This window comes from Protopterus annectens, chromosome 5.part1, assembly GCF_019279795.1.
Source record: "Protopterus annectens isolate FY-2018-M chromosome 5.part1, PAN1.0, whole genome shotgun sequence".
Lineage (NCBI taxonomy): Eukaryota > Metazoa > Chordata > Ceratodontiformes > Protopteridae > Protopterus > Protopterus annectens.
This window is the reverse complement of record NC_056736.1, coordinates 628735243-628757562: the sequence shown is the minus strand read 5'-3', so window position 1 is coordinate 628757562 and position 22320 is coordinate 628735243.

The following is a 22320-nucleotide window of genomic DNA, read 5'->3' as shown; positions in this document are numbered from 1 at the left end:
TACAATAGTAGTGTTTAGGTTGTGTGCTTTGCATGCCGAGTATAGTGTTTCTGGAAACAATAACCTAATTCTTGCCTGAACTCCACTGAAGTGGCCACTCATGTTACTACCTCGGTCATAACCCTGTCCACGCATACATCCTTTATCCAGACCCCATGCTGTCAGTCGCTGCAAGAAAAGATCTGTCAATGCTTTTCCAGTGGTGTCCGTAGCCTCTACAAACTCAATGAAGTCTTCTCGAATTTCTACCTTCCTGTGAGTGCGGTGTACATATCTTAGAGTTAGTGTAATCTACTCCTTCTGGGAAATGTCTGTAGTGTCATCTGCAATTAAACTAAAGTAACGTGCATCCTTCATGCGGTTAAGAATATTTCGTTGAATCTGCAAAGATATGAGCTGAATCAATTCATTTTGAATCTGTGCTGAAATATAGAGAGCATTTCTAGGTGCCTTTTGCAGATGTTCTGAAAACAAAGGGTCCAATTCAGCAGTATATTGCAGCAGAGATTTGAAGGTCCCACTGTAGGGCAGTCATCCTCGTAATGGCAAATCTTCTCTTCCACACAAGATGATTATTCTCACTATACGTTTTAAGGCATGTAATGTGCGTTCTTGCAGTCTTTTATCCATCTGTAAAATGGAATGGTTCAATAGGTACATCACTTTGAGGAACTGCAGTGATCTGTTCACCTTTGCTATCCATGTGCCTACAGCAAAAACAAACAAATGCACACGAAGCACAAGTATCAAATGTGTTCAGACAGCACTGCTTTGTGTAGTGCATCACCAGCAATTGATGAATGAAGCACAAGTATCAAATGTGTTCACACAGCACTGCTTTGTGTAGTGTATCACCAGCAATTGATGAATGAAGCACAAGTATCAAATGTGTTCACACAGCACTGCTTTGTGTAGTGTATCACCAGCAATTGATGAATGAAGCAATTGATGAATGAAGCACAGTATCAAAAAATGTTCAGACAGCACTGCTTTGTGTAGTGTATCACCGCACAAGTATCAAATGTGTTGTGTAGTGCATCACCAGCAATTGATGGTAAAAAAATGTGAGTGTAAAAGACTTACCAAACTGTCATTGGTCTTTCTGAAAAATTTCTAGTGCAACAGAAGTAGATCCATCATTGGAACTGCAAAAATAAATCATGTTACTATGCAATTAAGCATGACTGAGTTACAATGTAGTCTGATGCATTGTATCATAATTAGTACACGAGGAAAAAGTACCTGTTTATGGATGGCTGTTTTGTAGTTCAAATGGCGCAACAGAAGTAGGCACCATTTGTAAGTCTGTCACCAATGCACAACTTGAAGGTGTGCCTTTTCTAAAAAGCAGTTAAGCACAACTGAGTTAGAATGTAGTCTGATGCATTGTATCATAATCAGTACACAAGAAAAAAGTACCTGTTTATGGATGGCTGCTTTTGTAGATCAAATGGCGCAACAGAAGTAGGCAGCATTTTGTAAGTTTGTCACCGATGCACAACTTGAAGGTGTGCCTTTTCTAAAAAGCAAAACAAAAGCTAATTATGCAAGAAGCAAGACTACACATTGTACATGTTTGCAGGCATATACTCTTAATGTCCTACAATACACAAAAAAAATGTAATTTATGAAAAGTACTCTTTGCTCAACACCATTTCCAAGGCTAACATGTACAATTACATTCTAAAACAATTTTTGGGACACAGCAGAGATACAGCCTTTATACCAGCACATAATGACTGCAAGGTAGATAAAGTAAGCCTAGATTAGCTTATTAATACATCTTAGGGTGCATAGACATACAGACCCTCAAAAGATGCACACCTAAAAATCCATCACACATTATAAGTGCCACCTGGTAATAGTGAACACAATGAATATATCAACATATGTTAATTCTTCATTGGTCAAAGCTTTGTTCTCGACCTCTACAATACCAGAATTCAACAAATAGTACTAAGTAAATACAAGGTACCCCACAACAGTACACTGGTCAGTTTTACATTTGCATGTTTTTCTGTAATAAAGTCCTAGTATGTGTAAATATATGTGCTTACCGAGTCAGGAAGGAGGCCAAACTTGCTGAAAGCTGAGCAATCTCCTCTTTTCGTGTACGCTTCGCTTTCCTCTGCTGGGCACCAGATGGTTGCTTTCTCTTTACTGCAGCTTCCATCCTATCAGAAATACAAGCTGTTTTAGCAGTTTATAATTACCACGGAGATTGAGTCTACCCTTGCACCATCATTGGCCTAAGACTCAGGAACATTTGGCAACCTGTCACAGAATTTTCAAAGATGTCCAGAAAATGTATACAGTTGAATGCACATAGTGTCTGCTGCCCTCTTGTTTAAAGATATGAGTCTGAAAGAAGTTGTGTAGATATGGAAAGTGCCATGTCTGTATCTTCATGGTTGCATTCTCTTTGTAGTCGGGAGGGTCTTTGAACTACAATCACTGCAAAAGGCAAAGTCTCCTGAGGCATCAGAGCAAATGAGGCAGAGAGATCCCTGGAGTACTGAGTGAGGATTTCTGCTCCATGATTAGAAACATAAATGGAGTAGGACCACTAAACTCCCAGAGTCTGGTTTTGCAAAACCATGCAGCATTCATGTGACTGTGCTTTAGCAGAACAAATGAATGTTTATCACAGTTTCAAACAGGTTAGAATTATATTTATAACTTTAATCATAGCATGAGAACTGACTTTGTTCCAGCAGAATGGAGAATAGCAACAGTAATCCCCTTGCACAAAGGGGGGCCATCAACCAACCTTGGGAAGTTTAGACCCATAAGTCTAACCAGCCTCATCTGCAAGACCATAGAAAGAATCATCATGGACTTTATCAACAAGGACATAGACAACCTTCAAACATTAGACCCATCCCACTTTGGCTTTGTTAAGGTAGATCATGCTTATTAAGCATAGCAGATATTTCTGAGAAAGTCACCAAAGCCCTGGATGAAGGTAAGACAGTGCATGCTTCCTATCTTGACCTAGCCAAAGTTTTTGACAAAATCCCCCACTCAGGTATCATTGAGAAACTCTCCAAGCTGGGGATTAAACCTTACATCACTAGATGGGTAACCAGTTGGCTCACTGACAGAACACATACTGTCAAAGTTGTTGACTCCACTTCCACCAGTAGACCCATCACTAGTGGCGTACCACAGGGATCTGTGCTGGGCCCTTTACTGTTTGGAATCTATTTCTCGGAAGTCCAGGCTAAAGTAGATGGCCTTTGGCTTACCACATTCACTGAAAATTGACAACTGGGTGCAATCATTGAGTCCCCCAATGATGTTAACATATTAAAACAGCAAAAACAGTCAAACTGCTGAACAAAGATCACTTAAACCAGAACAAAACGTATCAGCACAAAATACAGTAAGCAATCACCATGACTGTACAGAACTCTGCTTAAAAAATACTTTACTAAATTTCATAAAAAGATAAAAACTTAAAAGCTTGAAATGATGGTAAGCACTTTCAAAGTATACAGACCGCTTCATTAGACCTAAAAAAGCACTTCATTCAAGACCATTTAAATTGACTCAAACCAATGAGAGAAAATAACGTAACGGTTAACATCACATTAACTCTCTGCAAACACAAATATTTCTAGGAAGTCCAGGTTAAAGCAGATGGCCTTTGGCTTACCAAATTTGCTGATAATTGCAAATTGGCTGCAATCATTAAGTCCCCCAATAATGTTAACATATTACAGGACGGGCTAACAGACAAATGATTAGATTTTAGACCATGGCTTTGGCACCAAATGCAAAAATTGCATTATTATCCCTTTTGGCAAAGTGGAATTCCCTGATAATTACAATATTGACAGCACCCCCTAAGTTCAAATCCAGTGGTGTGAGATCTGGGAATACAGGTAAATAGCAATCTGAACTTTGACCGTCAAGTTTCCACAGAGGTAAGGAAAACTTTCTACGGTGTGCATCTCATAAGTAAGGGCATCACATCCAGGTCTAAGACTGTTGTAACTTCACTGTACTCGACCCTCATCAGAGGATTAATAGTGTGCAATGCTCCCTTTTGCATGTACCCCACCAGACACTAGCAGCAGCTGGCGAGACCAGAAAGGTTTCCCACAAGAAAATACAGGGCCACTAAACCATGACATATGTGGTTAGACTGAAAGCTCTGTCACTCTGCAGAACATCCACGAGCAGCAGGCCAGGCATTAATCACAACTTGTAGTATTTTTCTTGCATTTTTATTTTAGGTTGATTATTTATTTACTTGTATGAAAATGATGACGTTGAAGTGCTGATACGTTCCCCGATGTAATTAAACCAATAACCGAGTCCCAGACCTTAACCAACTTACTTCCCGGGTTTACGATGAAGTCTTAGAAGCATATGTTTATATTTGCCTATTATATATTTTTGTTCTGGGGGGGCAGGGGTATGTTAAGCACTACGTGCCAGCTTGGAAATTTTACCTGTGGGTTTTGTCTGGTATCATTCTCGAGCATCAGTGTTATTTCACAAAGCATTCCTAAAAATCACTGCACAGACAAGAAGAATTCAACATGGAACTTGTTAACCTAAAAAGCTTGCAAATAGTTGCAGCCAAAATTTGCTGTTCAGACTTAAATGAGAGAGGCAAGTAATCTCATCCGCAGCCGAAGGATGCTCTTCCTTTACTAAGACTGTGACATCCTAGGATGAAAGTTCAAAATCCCCTTAGTTATATTAAGGAGAGAAAAATAAAGACTTTTCAGTAATCAAAAGGAAGGAAAAGGAGGTGATTTCAAAAAGCCATACTCTACAATTGACCCTTGCAGTCAGAAATTACACCTGAATCTATTTTACCTGATTATTATTTTTTTCCCGTCGTTGGCTTGATTCTTCTAGTAAACTTGCCCATCTGGAGCTGATTTAATATTATGTTACAATTAGAAAAAGAATTAAAAATCTCCAGGTTCATGTTTTACTGATTAGACAAAAAGAAAAACAGAACAGGCCAGGCAGGGTACGTTACGCTACGCTGGGCTGCATGCTCTTTCTTTCAAGTATCATGTAGTCTGAAACATATCCTTAGATAGTGCTTACAGGGAGGAATCAACTTTCTAAAAGGCACTTTTATTAAAGTAAGTAGGCACCCCTGTGTTTATATGCTATACTGTATCTACTGAAGGAAATAACATACTGCCTTTAGACTTACTGATGATTCCAAGTAACAAGTTACACAACTCTGTTAAACGCGCTTGTCTTTTTTCCTATGCATTCCAGTAAGTGCAGTTTGTTGTATTTATTTTGCTGATGGGAGGGAGTTCTAAACCTTTTTTCCTAAACTAGCTTGAATCAGAGAAAAGCCCATCTTTGTCGCGTGGGCAAAGCCAGGAAAAATTCCTTTAAACTTTAAAGTTTCCTAGCAACTGCCATAACGTCCTTAAAGTAAAAGTGTTTTTAAAATAAAATGTAACACAATGATACCTTTTAAAATGACACTTCTGTTCCAAAATGATCGTGTTGGAAATGCCACAGTTTATGGTACAATTGCATTTTAGTTAAAACTATTTATATTGATTATAGAAGATACAAGTTCACCAGCAGAGAGAGTTGCGGTGGGTTGGGGAGTGAACAGTCATAACGAGTGTGTAGTGTGTGCACTGTTTGCGCGCGCATTTGTTCTTTGGTGGGAACTACTACACTTACTGCTCGGTGAGTCGGTAACGGTTAAATTATTTTTGAAATCTAGATCATGGGAATGGGATTGGAAAACAAACACATTTATTACTGATACTGGGCAGTTGATCGTGTGTGTGCCACTGCCTTAGTCTTCTTGTCTGTGGCTGCAACCGCCAGTACACTCAAATATTATGTCTAGGGCTAGCCTAGGCAGACATAAATATGATTTTAAAGAAAGCTGTTTCCCAAGGAAAATAATAAAAGCAGCAATACTAGTAGCATGCATGTAATCCAAAAAAACCCCATAAATGCTTTTGCGAAGTTGCGAAAATCAGCAACTGCCACTAGTTCACTTCACTGGTAATTTACTAGTCTGCATCTGCGTCTCTGCGATAATATAAATAAAACTTAAAATAACTTACATAAAATGATTCAGCCAGGTTACCCAGGTACAAATCTCTAGACTGCTGCAGCAATACACAATATAAAGATAAAGATAAGCCGCCAAAGTAAGCAGGTCAAGTGGAACTGGAAGTTGACTTGGAATTAGACTACCATGTACTCACGCTCTCTCTCACAAGCAGCTAAAGCGGGAGTCTCTGGACCAATCAGCAGCCATTGGTTTGTAGCGAACAGGCTGCTGACTTCACAATCATGGGTCCTACAGCCAGCCAGATTCTACCACCCACTCCAGATAAACTGTACTGAAATGCATACAGTCAGTATGCCTCCCGACGTCCCTGTCTGTATAGTGGTCTGTTACCACTAGCACATTACTGATCCCGCCTTCATCAGGTTCAGTGCACAGAAAATCTACATAGACCAGTTCCATGGGTCCACTACTTTCCATTTGACCCAATGAGGCAGCTCCAGTCAGCAGGGTCTTCCTCTGAATACAACGAAGACATGGACGACAATAATCCTCAACATCTTGCTTCATGCATGGCCAGTAGATCCTGTCTAATGGAACGAAGACATGTATGACAATAATCCTCAACATCTTGCTTCATGCATGGCCAGTAGAACCTGTCTAATGGAATGAAGACGTGTACGACAATAATCCTCAACATCTTGCTTCATGCATGGCCAGTAGATCCTGTCTAATGCAACGAAGACATGTACAACAATAATCCTCAACATCTTGCTTCATGCATGTCCAGTAGAACCTGTCTAATGTAACGAAGACATGGACGACAATAATCCTCAACATCTTGCTTCATGCATGGCCAGTAGAACCTGTCTAATGGAACGAAGACATGTACGACAATAATCCTCAACATCTTGCTTCATGCATGGCCAGTAGAACCTGTCTAATGGAACAAAGACATGTACGACAATAATCCTCAACATCTTGCTTCATGCATGGCCAGGTGAACCTGTCTAATGGAACGAAGACATGTACGACAATAATCCTCGACATTTTGCTTCATGCATGGCCGGTAGAACCTGTCTAATGGAACGAAGACATGTACGACAATAATCCTCAACATCTTGCTTTATGCATGGCCAGTAGAACCTGTCTAATGGAAAAAAGACATGTACGACAATAATCCTCAACATCTTGCTTCATGCATGGCCAGTAGAACCTGTCTCGTACCACACCCATAGTTCTGTCATAACCAAGATGACTATGTTCATCATGCAATGACCGGAGTACTACTTCTCTATACTTCTGAAGAAGCAACAATTGCCACTTTTCACTGCAGAGTGCACTTGGAGATTTCCTATACACTAGTCCATTCTGTATCTGGAGTCTGTCCCATTCTTTGGCCAAAAGTCTTGCCAAAGGATGAATATTCGTGTGAAGCATATTAACTTGTTTCTTCTCTAAAGCAGCTACCACCAGCTGACCTAAGGGGTCTTCTCTTTGATCTCTCCTGAAGTCACTGTTACTCAAAGTTGGTAGCGATGAAGCCTGTAAAGTGACCAGATTACAGTAAGGATGGGGTATGCTTGCTGCAGACAGACCCAACTTCTGGGCCCAACATTCAGTGTGTTGATAGCAGGTTGCAATCTGACACATAGCTCTCACCCCTGGTGCTGGAATTTCCACCCACTCATCGTCAGGGTGTAAATCTCTCCGAGGTGTTCTGGACAGACCATCAGTATCCCCATTTTTGTGTCTTGGGTGATATTTCAAACTGAAATTATAGTTGCATAGAGCTGCCATCCATCTGTGGCCAGTAGCATCTAGCTTTGCAGTGGTCTGGATGTATGTCAGTGGATTGTTGTCAGTCTGCACTTCAAATTCAACTCCATAAAGATAGTCATGCAGTTTGTCCATTACCGCCCACTTTAAGGCAAGGAATTCCAACTTGTGTGCATGGTGATTTATTTTCTGTGGGGGATAAACTCCGACTGATAAAAGCCGCTGGTCTCAGCTTCTTGTCATACTCCTGGTAACACCAGAACAAAGCAGTGCTCTGACTGAGCATTGTACTGTTTGCACCACTTAGTGGCTACTTCTGGGTTCATATTTCTGCTAGATTTGCTTTCCACACGTACAGGAAAATAGGGTGGAGTCCAAGGCAGGACAGGCAATCCCGGATTAGCCCCCAAATGTAGCACACCCACAGGTGTAGCTGAAGAGATATGGGTTCCTTCCTACCTGACTCTGGTGACACCCCTATTAGGCCCAACACACCAAGGTGGCAAGAATGACAGATTTTTTTTCTAGGCAACACCAACACATCTAGTTTAAAAAAAGCAACAGCACATCCACAAACGAATTATTTCAACAGTGAACCAGTTAGAAATAAGTCAAAATGATATATGCATGCAATGAAACCATACATCCACCCTCTTCTCCAGAACTCAACAGAAAAGGTCTTGACATTCAAACATGCACAAAGAAGGCAATATCACTAAACAGTAAAGCTTTATAATGCAGCAATACAAACACAGGAGAAAAAAATGCAATATCATTAGGCAATAACAGAGTTATAATACAGCAATACAGATATGAGAAAATGCAATGTCATTGAGCAGCAAAATTCTTGAAGGCAACAGTACTAACCTGAGCAAAATGCAATGTCATTGAACAATGAAGATTTATAAAACAACAATACAAATATAAGAAAATGCAATGTCATTGAGCAGTACTAACACCCTCAACCCCCTTGATCATTTCTAAAAAGACCAACTATGAAACATTCTATTCTACCCTGTTCACTGGCCAGTGACTACTTACAGTCTTGCTGCCTGCATGATGGGGCCCAAGTTGAAGCTCATATGGATCCCAGTTATTTGTAATCCACAAAGCATTTGGGGGGATCCACAATCTTATAAAAATATAAAATGATGGCCAAAGCCTCTCACCACTCCGTCCAGAATATCCTAGTGACCAGGCACCATGGTTCCTCTGATGAAAAAAGTAGAAAAAGCACCTGCCAGAACTCTGGTAATCATCTATGGCTTCTCTGTACTAGGCCCAAAGGAACTCCTTTCTTGCCAAATCATATGCAGATGAGGAACTACTGGTTTCAGAATTCTCTCCTGATTCCACAAAATACCATCATCCAGGATTTCAGCAAAATACAGACAGAATCTGCCACTTCACTTCCCTGTCCCCAAAGCACTAGAAAGAAAGTCCAGTCATGCTGCAAGGCCCTTTTTCCCTTCAGCTCCCTGCTTCAGTCTTCCCTCCTTCAGCTAGTGTTCCAGTCCCCTCTTTCACTTTTAAAATTGCCTTTTATATTCATGAAAAGAGCTCCACCTTGTGGTGTAATGAAAAAACTACAGTCTGTTACCTCTACAATGAAATACAGTGGGAGCTACATTTGTGACAGACAAGCTGAACAGGACCAGGACAGACCTTCACGAATGGAAGTTGAATCATGGAGTCTTACAGGATTTGATCCAGCTGTGAGAAACACCTGAGATATATCTGTTTGCCTCCATTCACAACAAACAACTGGAAAAATTCTGTACCAGGATTCCTTGCAAGCAGGGCTGTGAAAACAGGTGCGTTCTCATTTCCCTGGATGTAAATGTTCCTGGGTGCCTTTCAATCCTTTCCACTGATACTCAGGGTCATACCGAAGATTTAGAAGGTCTCTCCAAAGATCATTGTGGTGAGTCTGTTCTGGTCCAACAACAGTGATCTTCCCTTTGTGGAAATGGCCAAGAGCAAGTACCACAAGCTTCCTCACAGATTGAACCAACTTTGATAAGACAGGGGTTGTTTTATACATACCAGTTTGAAACAACTACAACTGACTGCCAGGGTGATAGAATGTTAATACCATGTAGGCTCCTATTTTCTGAGGACATGTAGCAGGTATTAATAGAGGCAAAGAAACATGTTACTAGAAAATCATATAATAGCAAGTGGAAAAGATTTCTGAGTTGGCAATACTTTTAAGGATAACTTTTCTTTGGTTCTACAATATTTGTATGAGTTATTATCCTCTGGCCTTTGTTATTTTGCTATCAGTGTTCATCTTTTGGCCATTTCAGCATGTCTTCCCATGGATCCCCCTCATTCAATGCACTCCTATGTCAAGATGTTTTTGAAAGGGGTTCTGCATACCCATTTACCTAGAAAGCAGATGCCTCCTCCTTGGGATCTTAATTTTGTTTTGGAAAATTTGACAATTGCTCCATTTGAAAGAAGCTCATTAAGTTGATTTGAGGTTCTTAACATGGTGAACAGTATTGTTGATTGCCCTGACTTTTGCAAGAAGAGTTTCTTTGTGTCTAAAATGGTATCCGAGTTTACTTTGAGCCAACCTGACTATCTCTGTGTCTTCTTTCCAGAACCTAAAAATATGAGAGAAAGGATTCGTCATACTCTTGATATCAACAGACAACTCAGATACTATCTTGACAGAACTAAAATATTCAGAAATTCTGATCAGTTATTTATTTCCTGTAAAGGTGAAAAAAAAAACAGACAACCACTGTCAAAGCAGAGAGTTTCCAAAAAGCTGTCCAATGCTATTTCCTTTTGTTACTCCTGTCATGTTAACTCAATTCCAGCAGGGTCAAGACACATTCTACAAGGGCCTTAGCTTCTTCAGTGACATTTTGGAAAGGGATGGACTCTAGAAGTATTCTAAAGGCAGAGACTCAGTCCTCTGTTGATACTTTTACAAAGCATTGCAAACTAGACTTATTTTCTAGGTCTGGAGCAGGCTTTGCTTGGACTGTTTTCCAGTCCTTCCCCCTCCCACTCTTTCTAAGCTTTAGTAGTCTACCCGCTACTGTGGCAGTGATCAGGTGATAAATATAGTACAGTTGTGTAAATAATCTTACAAGAACAGCAGATGTTCAAAAAATCACTACTGTAGTAGCTGTTCCATCCCCCCATTCCCTTTATTTTTGATATGATTTTTGTTTGCCAGGGGTGGGCATTAATTTGTGTACACCTGTCACTGACCTCTTCCAGGCCTTTAGCCTCACTTTTTCAGTTGGTATGAAAGCTGTGAAGTGCTTTGCACCCAGAACAGTGATTACTCCTGTGCCTTGCCTGAGCTTTCAGTGGATGAATGGAAGATGTCCCTAAGCTTTGGAAGCTAACTAGCTGATATATCCTAGACATGATATAACCCATATAGCTTAGGCTACTGCAGCAGTGATCTAGTCAAACATTTACACAACTGTACTTTCTTTCATATTCACATATTCCTCTTGTCATGAGAACAATGTACTGATTGCTAATGAACAAAGTAAGAGTGAAAGAAAAAAATAATTTATATTTTGATTTGGCATTATTCATGGCTTGACAATTCTTTTCTTTTTTAGCCTGGTGTTATCCCTCACTTCACAGTCCTCCCTTCTTAAGAATCTTAAGTGAGTATTCTAGAGGCATCCCTGAAGAAATGAAGCTTGAGACAAGGGTGCATTATTTTGATTCATTATCCTGTACCTAAACCATCTACATTACTATTGGCACTATCAGGTCTATCTCACATAGTTGAAGTCTTATAACTTCGAACATGTAATGTTCGAACCATTATGTTCGAAGTTACAAAACTTCGACTATGGATAAAAAAAACAAAACAACGGAAAACAAAATAAACTGTTTTAAGCAAGGAGGCAAGTCCCCCTGCTCCCCCCACACCCCCTGCTACTTAAATATACCAACTCCGAGATCGCACCCCATTGAACAAAATCCATTCAAATGCTCGAACTTTTACAAATTTGAGCTTATGGTCTCGCCCATATGAGGTTTGAACTTGTAAAAGTTAGACTACGTGATAGGAACCCGGCACTATCACCTCAGTGTTGGATATTCATGTTATAGGACTGCAAGGCTACATTCCATTTAAAAAGCTTTCCATTCTGGCCAATTTCTCTTTATAACCTTTTTAAAGTTTTTTTTGTCTGTAGCCACAGTAAACCTTCTGCCAAGCAAATAGGGTTGTTGCTTCTGCAAAGCCTGGACTATACAAGCACTCCTTCTCTATGGTTGCATAAGATTCCTCGCTGGACTGAAGCCTGTGGCTCAAGTACACAACAGGGTGCTCTTCTCCCTCTGAACAAACCTGGCTAAATGCAGCTCCGATCCTGTAGTTAGAAGCATTTACTCATACAATGAAATCTTGACTATAATCAGGACTCGCTAATAGCGGAGGGTCACTAAGAGCCTCTTTGAACTTTTGCTTGCTCACAAGCTGGTGTCCAGACAACCTTATCCCATCTATTTTCTCTGGTAAGATCTGTAAGTGGAGTTCTTATTATATTATATTGGGGGAACACTGGGGGAACACATTTCCTGTAGTACTCTGTTAGCCCTAAGAATGCCTGTTCCTGTTTTTATGTAGTAGGAGTGGGCCAACAACTTTCTGGCCTAATCTTTCCACCACCTAGTCAGTGACCCAGATAAGATGCCCTTTGCAGTATGCCCAACAATTCCCTAACATGTTACATATGTTCTACCCAGAACTGACTATAGATGGCTCTGTCATCCAGATAAACAACAATATAATTTCCTCCTTCTACTAAGATGTGATCTACCAGCCTCTGGAAAGTTGCTGGGGTATTCTTCATACCAAAGGGCATTTTCATAAACTCATATAGCCCAAATGGGAGTCACAAATGCTGACCTCTCCCTGGCTATAGCTCTCAAGGGTACCTGTCAAAAATCCTTTCACCAAGTCAATAGCAGATAGCCCTTCCCACCAGCTCTAAGGCAGTTCAGCTGTTCTAGGCATGGGATAAGCAGCTAGCTCTGTTGGACGTACAGTTTCCTGTAGTTTATACAGAGCTGGGAATTCTTTCTTTGGCACCAATATCACTGCTGAGGTCCAAAGACTGTTGGACTCTTGCATTACTCCCATTTCCAACATTTCCATCAGTTCCTCTTTCAGAGTTTGTCTGTCTCTTTTAGGCACTCTGTAAGCTTGTTTATGGGTTTGTTGGAGTCCAGTGTCTATGTGGTGCTTCATCAACTGAGTGCACCCTAGCTTACCAGTAAAAATATCCCCAAATTTCTGCAATACATCTTAGATTTCCTGAACCTGACAAGGGGTTAGTTATGGGGGAGTGGGACATCCCATTCGTAGAGGTGTTAGATTGAGCATCACTGGGTTTACCTCTAGATCTCTCTCTGGTTTCTCATGGAACTCACTGCAGATATTAAGTACCATCATCTCTAACTCATAATAGGGCTTTATCATGTTAACAACATGATGGAGTTTGTGCTTTGGCCTCCTGTATGGCAATTCTATCATGCAGCTGACATCAGTCCTTTTTTTTTTTTTTTTTTTTTTACAATAGTGAAATACCCCTCCCAGGCTGCCTGCAGCTTATTGTGTCTCTCAAAAACAAGTACCATTGCCTGTTGCCCTAGAAAATACTCTCTGGGTGTCCTGTCATACCATCTTTTACTGCTGGTATGCCTGGGCTTGATACTCCTGAGTCATCCTCATGAGCTCTCTAAGCCTAGTCCTGAGGTTTGAGACATAATCAACAACAAACACTTTGTGGCAATCACACACACCCTCCCAATTATCACTGACTAAACCCAGGGTCCAATGGATTCCTAGAGTCACCTTCCTGCATGCAAAGAGAAGCTGAGGAAGAAATTTGTCTCATTTCCTCCTGAACTGTTAAGTGAATGTCTTCAACATGGTCTTTGGTGTAGAGTTACTCCTTACCATTAGACTATTTGTCTGTGGATGATAGGAGTAGTCCTTAGGTGCTTTACCCCCACAACAGTTCCACAAACATGCCCATAGGTCTGACATATAGTTGGTACCTCTGCCTGTCAGGTATTTCCCTTGGAAAACCTACTTGGTTGAAAATTTATAGCAAAGCATTTGCTACCTTCACTGCTTCAGTGGAAGGCAGAGCCATTGCTTTTGGGCACCTAGTGGCATAATTCATCACTACCATGATATATTTCTTTCTTGTGGAACTTCGGGTACTCAGTGGTTCCAGAATATTTCTAGCTACCCTCTGAAATGGTTCTGCTATAACACCTCGGAACCGACTCAGCCTTATCTTTCAGCTCGCTGTCCAAACGTTCGAGTTATGCACTACCCATAATGCTCCTCACAGAGATTACCTCGGATCTCATTTGCTGCTTCACATATGAGACATGTTCATTCCTTCTCTCAAGCTTGGCTAGTTATTGTAAGTGTTTACATTTTTTTTTCAAATTCTCCTTTTTTCTTCTTTTCCTATATTCCTAGTATTTCTACCTGCTCCTCTTCATTTCTAATTAACCTTCCATCTTCCTTTTATTACCGTTGGTAATCTGTCCTTTACCATTGTTGGTAATCCTTCTCCTCCCTTAGTATCGATAAAGGTACCTCTTAATACCATTGCTGGTATTGTTTCTTTTTTTTATCTTCCCTTCTATCTTAAAAAAAAAAAAAAAAAAAATATATATATATATATATATATATATATATATGTCTTTCTGCTCCTGTCTCTTACCGTCGAATATGGCGGCCAAAAAGAAAAACTTTCTCCCTCAAAACCTAAGGGCATCTCGGGATTCAAGAGGTGTAAAAAATGTGAGGATAAAATGCCCAACTCAGACGGACGTACCCTGTGTGTGTGTACTGTCTGGGTATGATTCACCTTCAAGAGAATTGTGAGATTTTTCATGGCTTTTCTACACACACTTTGACTGAGAGGAAAAATAAATTAATATTGAAAGGGCTTCTAAAATCTCCCTTTGATGAGGCCATCTCTGGTTCCAAGGAGAAAACTAGCACCTCAAAATCTTCTTCTTCACATGGTTAAAAAAAAAAAAAAAAGATCATCCTTGGTTCCGAGGTCTTTGGAACCAACTAGAAAAATGTCTAAAACTTCCTCAGTACCGAAGAGTTCATCGGCACCAGAGGATTGCCTACACAGTCTAAATTGGCTTTGAAGCTGACAGCCTCTAAATTGGTACCCACTGACCAACCGGTACCTAAACTATTGGGGCTGCCTGCACTCCCAAGAACTTCTTACTCCCCTTCTGTGGACCATTTCAGAGATACCCCATTTGTGGAAGTGAAACCACCCAGATCTCCCTCCACTGCATCGGTGTAATCTAGTAAGAGTCTGTCGGAGGTCGATATTATGAGACTAGTGGATCAGCTACTTGTGGTGAGAGGATTACCTTTAGTTCTGAGCCAAACTGGCATTGAAACTGTCTGTCCCATGACCCCTCTTACCCTCCTCTTCCAACTCTAGATGAGCCTTTGGAGCCTTCGATCTTGACAATCCCGGCTCTGACTGACTCAGTTCTGGTAGCTTTTTTGTGTTTGGTTCCGAGAACAATACTGAGTACCTCTGAGCTTTAAGCACCGAAGACCTCCCAGGGTTGAGACTCTCTGGTCGGGTCTGAGATGCATGGTACCTTTTCTCTTCCTTCAGTGCCATCTATGCCTCTCAGTGCCTCAACCCTTGTAGTGTAGACACAGGCTCCTGTTCCGGAGGCAGTCTCCTCAGTGCGGGGTGTGAGCCCGGTTCTGAAGGAGTCTATTTCAGTTCTGGGCTTCTATCCTTCTATGGGGGGGGGGGGCTGCCTTCTGGATGATGGAGAAGGCATTATCCATTGGGGATTCCCAGTCTTTGCCATCCCTGTTGGGACATATTTCTTCTTCCTCTCAACCTGATCTTCCATTAGTCTCACCCCTGGGACAGAGGGCACAAAAGTCCCAGGTGACTCCAACTTTAGTGGTCTCCTCTTTGGATACCCCAGAGCATCCCCTTGAGGAAGTCCCTGTGAAAAGGAAGTGCAAGAGGAAGCACATAGACTCCCCTGAAGAGTCTTACACTGAAGATACTGACTATGATGATGGGGAAGGTTCCCCCAGGTCACCTCCTGATGATGTTTCCTATGAGGACATCCTGGAAATCCTGAAGCAGAGGAGTGGCTGGTCATCCACCCAGCCTTCCTCGGAGGAATCAGTATACCTGGAGGCTTTTTGTGTCCAACCCTCCACTTCCTGGATCTCTCCGCCCGCTGACAATCTTATTAAACCGATTACTCAGCGGGGGTGGAAGATACCCAACTCCATAGAGCCAATCTCCAAGAGACCTGACAAGGTATTATCAGAACCTAAAGAAGAGCCACATTGATCTTAGGGAATTCCTGTCAATGGCATGGTGATAGTGGCTGCCACCAAGAGGGAACTTGCTGAAGAGAGTCCCACTATCCATCCTCCTAGCAAGGAGTCTGACATTGGATAGATTTGGAAAGCGTGTTTATGCTTCATCGACCTTCGCTCTAAGGTCCTTGAATTATATGGCACACTTTACCAGATTACAGAGAGATTTGATTAAAGAACTTTCAAAAACTCTTTCAGGAACAGTGGCTGAAGAGGTCCGTGACAAAGTTTCCTCTCAGCTTACAACCCTAGATGCTATCTCCAACTCATCCATTAGGCTCATTGCACATGCAGCTGAAGGGATGATCAGGGCAGTGGGTTCAGGCATAGCCATTAGAAGGCACTCCTGGATGCACTTGTGTGACTTTCTGGAGCCATTTAAAGTGTCGTTTGTCAATGCTCCTTTTCATGGATCCACCCTTTTTGGCCCAAAAGTTAAAGACACTCTAGCCAGAAGTGAACAAGATGGTAAGACCCTATCTGCCAAAGGCATATGTTTCTTCACCCCTCAGAGACCTTATTCAAGGAATCAAAGGAGTTGGAGACTATGGTTTAGAAAATCCAAAGGGCCTTTCCTAGACTCATGAGGTAAAGACTTCCCCCAGGGCAGAGGAGGAAGGAATGGAAGATGCTGCCCTAGGGGCAAAAGTGGACCATAGAATTAGGGGTCCAGAGAATCTTTCTCTGGAACTTCCTATCAGCATCCCTGAAAGGGTGCCTGATTGCCTTCGTCTGGAGGCAGTTGAGGGGCAATTGTCCCTGCACCTACCGGCCTGGCAATTAATAACTTCAGACAAATGGGTGCAGGGAATAATATCCAAAGGTTACTAAATTCCACTATCTGCAAGTCCCAAATCCCAGAAAAAACTCCCAGATGTTCCACCCAATCAAAGGGAAGCAGCAGTCTTAGAAATTCAAAAACTGCTCAAAAAAAAGTCATCCAAAAGTTCCCACCAGACCAAACATGATTCTGGTTTTACTCTAGATTTTTTTTAGTGCCCAAAAAAACACAGGAGTGGAGATCCATTTTGGATCTCAGCCAATTCAACAAGGCAGTTCAACAAACCAAATTCTGGATGGTCTCAGTACATTCCATACTTTCCTTTTTGGAAAGAGGTAACTGGATGTGCTCTATAGACCTCCAAAATGCTTATTACCACATAAAAATGGAAAAAAGTTCCAGCTATAGTTCGGAGCACTGCCTTTGGTCTCACCACAGCTCCCAGGGTGTTCAGCAAATGCATGGCAGTAGTTGTAGCTCACCTGAAACTTCAAGGGTTTCGAATCTTCCCGTACCTCGATGACTGGCTCCTCACCGTTACCACCAGGTGTCTCTTAGAACAGGCAAGAGATTTCACTATATATCTTTGCACATCTCTAGGCATTACAATAAATTTTGAAATATCCAGCCTTCAGCCTTCTTAACAACTGGATTTCATTGGTGCTCATTTAAATATTATCTCAGGAATTGCTTCTCTTCCTCCAGAAAGACTACAAAGTATCAGGACCAAAGTCAGACAAATTCTCCAAAACAGAGTCCCAGCGAGATTTGTCCTTCAAACCTTAGGCTCTATGGCTGCTTCAATCACTCTAGTTCCACTAACGAGGTTTCATATGTGAATACTGCAGTGGATACTAGCAACCCAGTGGTCTCTAATACATCAACTAATGTCTCACTTAGTCTTGATTACCAATTATTGCAAACAAGACCTCAAATGATGGCTTCACTCTAATCAGATTCTCCTGGGACGGCCATTCACCTTACCTCAGCCCCAGGCTACAGTGACCACGGATGCGTCCCAGATAGGCTGGGGGGGGGGCATTATCTGGGAAAGACAGTCCAAGGCACATGGTCCTGATTGGAGGCCAGTTTGCACATCAACATTCTGGAAATGAGGGCAGTGCTGTTAGCATTGCAAGCTTTCCAAGATACCCTCCCTCCAGGGACAGTTGCAATTCAGACAGATAACATGTCGGTAGGCTGGTATATCAACAAACAAGGGGAAACTAAATCTTACCCACTATGTCGAGAAGCACTCAGAGTTTGGCAATGGGTGATTTCTTCCAACCGCTTTTGATAGCAATGCATATTCTGGGAAGTTCCAACATGATAGCGGACAAAATGAGCAGGACAATTCTTATGCCTCACGAGTGGTCTTTGAACCCTGTAGTGGCGGATAGGATTTTTTGACATTGGGGCCAACCTTGCTGTGACCTATTTACTTTTCTCCTGAACAGTAAGTGCATAAGTTACTTTGCCCTAATCCACTCTCTGGGGGAGTCACCCAGAGATACTCTTCTCCACGCTTGGCCTCCCGGTCTGTTATATGCCTTTCCTCCACTCCTCTAATTTCACAATTTCTAACTACTGCCTTCAAGCTCTAACCAAGACCCCTTTTGAACCATCAGCATCCTGTCATTTGAAGTTTTTATCCTGGAAGACAGTATTTTTTGTGGCTATTACTTCCACAAAAAGAGTTTCTGAATTGCAGGCCCTCTCATGGAAATTGCCCTACCTAATTTTTCATAAGGAAAGAGTTCACTGAGAACAAATACATCCTTTCTACCCAAGGTAGTCCCCGAATCCAATATTATCAGTCACTACAATTACCAGTATTTTTCCCTAATTTTTCTAGCAAAGGGGAATATACCCTTCATTTACTAGACATGCACAGACAACTACATTTTTATCTTCATAGAACAAAAGAATTTAGAAAGTCAGATCAGTAATTTGTAACATTCTCATCCCACCGTATGGTCAATTCAGCTGCTAAGGTTACTTTAGCTAAATGGCTTAGAGACTGCATCACGTTCATTTATCATTCTCAAGGACTTTAACTTCCCAAAACAGTTAAGCCCATTCAACAAGAACTGTGGCGACATCAGCAGTTTTTCATGCTGGAGCTTCTCTAGACGACATCTGTGCAGCAGCCACATGGTCTTCTAATCATACCTTTATCACTTATTAGAAATAAGATCAGGTCTGGAGGGGTCGAGCATCCTTTGGCTCTATGGTGCTTAGGAATATTCTTCCATGAGACCTCCCAAGACTAAAGTAGCTGGGGATTCTGTCCCACTGTGAAGGATTAGGTGAAGATTAACATCGGCTAAAGAAGTTATGTCTTACCATAACGTTCCATCTGTGATGTTGATCTTCACCAATCCTTGACGTCCCCACCCACCCTTCCCCCTTCTCAAGACTCTTAGTAGATCACTTCAGTCCTGAGCTAGTTTGTCATTAAGGACTCATATATGGCCTCGTCTTGATACTATTTATAGTTAACCATACTTTTTTCTAATATGTACTATCATCTGGCAAACTCGATCTGAGGTAACCTCTGTGAGGAGCACTATGGGTAGTGCCTAGCTCGAGAGTGTAGACAGCGCGAGCTGAAAGATATGGCTGAGTCGGTTCCAAGGTTCGGAACCAAACCCACTTTCAAGGATTGGTGAAGATCAGCAACACAGATGGAACGTTATGGTAAGACATAACTTCTTTTTTTTGTGATAAGTAGGCACAGCTGTTGTATCTAAACAGCTCATCTCTGTCATAGTACTAGTCTTGCATGATGTTTCCTGAGACCTTTTTTCCCTGCCTTAATGGACCATACACACCCCATTTATCTACATTTGAAATACCTAACCCCAAAACCTGGGTGTGTACCCAAAACTGTGGCTTTACTTTTTTCCTGTGTAACCTGTTGGATAACTTAAGATCTGATGCTGTCAGTCTTCACTTATCCTTGACTGTGGGTTCGGTTCCATATGTCAGAACTGACTCAACCATTATTCCCGCTCGTGCCTTCCAAAAACTCCTGAGCTTAGCTTTACCCAGAATGCTCCTCTCAAGATTCCCTCAGATCTCGTTTGCCACTTCAAAGTGCCAGATACGTTTGTTTCCTGTCAGCTCTAGAGCTAGCATTTTTCTATTGTAAGTCTTACATTTTTCCTTTTGAAATCTTTCTTTACTGTTTATCTATGTTTTTTTTCTCTTACCCAGCTCCTCTTAAACACGATAGTGTTTCTCTACAATACCATTGTTGGTAGTTTTCTTCCTTTCACTACCTTTGATTAATTTTCCGTACCATTTTTGATACCTCATCTTGCCTTTTCCTTTCTTACTGTTAAGGTAATTCTTTCACTGGTACTTTTCCTCCTCTTTCCTTTTTCCTTTCTAAAAAAAAAAAAATCTTCCTTTCTCCTTTCTGACTACCTTTCTTAGTGCATGGTTGTTGCAGAGGAAACTAGAGATACTTCTTTCTTCAAAAGATACCAGAAGTGTAATCGGAAGCTTCCTAACTCTGACAGACACTCCTAATGTGTCTATTGCTTGGGCCCAGTGCACCTTCAGGAAGACTGTGCCATCTGTCATGGCTTTAGCCACTGGGCCCTCATAGAGAGAGAAAAAAATAAACTCATTTTAAAAGGTCTCATAAAATCTTCTTTTGACGAGGCTATATCTCTATCCTCCAAAACTGATGTCAGCTCCCAGTCCTCTTCCTCCTCATATAGATGTGAAGGATTCAAGAAGAGGAGTCACTCAGTTCTGACAGTCTCGTCAGAACCATCTACAAAAAAAGCTAGGACTTCCCCGGTTCCCTCTGTTTTGATGGAACCAAATGGGAAACAATTACTATCATCAGTGCCGTCGGTGTTGTCCCCTGCACTGACAATTCTGGCACCCACTATTTTATTGGAACAGACTTCCTCCTCCGCTAGTCCAATGAATTTGGAACCAAAGGAATATTTGTTCAAGGATTTACCCCCACACAAGGTATTCCCCTTCAATTGACTCATTTGTAGACCGACCTCTGAGCCCATTTTTGGATAGACCCTTGTCCCTGTTAGTCTCTTTGGTCTGTTCCACCAAGAGCCTTACAGAGTCTGATGTTCTGAAGCTGGTGGATCAACTCCTCACGGCGAGGGGATTATTCACCTCTTTGGTTCCTAGCCTCTCTGGCTTTGGAATGTTACAAGTTTCTGAACCAGCTATGGTTCCTCATCTGACTCCAACTGAGCCTTCAGAGCTCCCGGCACTGACAATCCTGGTCTCGAATGTATCAGTGCTGATCAGATCTGTATCTCTGGCGCCAATAACAACCCTGAGCTCTTCGGTTCTGTCAGTACCAGAGACCTCCAGGGCCGAAGCTTCATTGTCGGTTCTGGGGAGCGGGGCTCCACTTTGATTCTTTCTGAACAGTCCATACTGCTTGGGGTGTCAGCACACGTGAACTTGGCTCTGGTTTCAGCCCTGTAGGCAGCTTCTTCAGTGCAGGGTGTGACCTCGGTTCCGGGGGAGTCTATTACTGTTCTGTTCTCCCACTCTTCTTTGGGGGGGCTGCCTTCCAAGCCATGGAGAGGACCTTGTCCTTTGTGGGCTCACAGTCTATATCTTCTTTGTTGGGCCAGCATCTCAGCCCTTCCTGTCACTGAGAGCTACCACCAGCCTCTGACTTGGAACAGAGGGCACTTTAGCCTCAGGATACTAGACAGTAGTTATGTCTTCTTCAAATACCTCTCCACCGCATCCCACCAAAGAGGTCCCTCTGAAGAAAAAGAGCAAGAGGAAGCACTTGGACTTCCTAAAGAGTCTTACATGGAAGATACTGATTTCAATAAGGGGGAGGGTTCCCCAAAGTCCCCCCCGGAAGATGTCTCATTTGGAGACAATTTTGAACTACTGAAGCAGAGGGGTGGCTGGACGTCCCATCAGCCTTCCTCTGAGGAATCAGTATACCTGCAGGCCTTCCATGCCCAACCTTCTACCTCTTGGATCTCTTCGCCCACTGATTATCTTATCAACTTGATTGCCCAGCAGGCTTGAAATATTCCTGATTCTATCAAGCCAATCCCCAAGAGACCAGTTCATATTTTATCAGCCCCAGAGGATCATCAACATTGGTCTAAAGGTATTCCAGTAGATGACATGGTGGTTGCAGCGGCCACTAAAAAGGAACTTGGAGATACAAGTCCTATTATCCATCCTCCTAACAAGGAGTCTAGGACTTTGGATAGATTTGGGAAGTGTGTATATGCTTCATTGACCTTTGCTCTTAGGTCTTTGATCTATATGGGAAACTTTATGAGACTCCAATGAAATCTGATAAAGGAG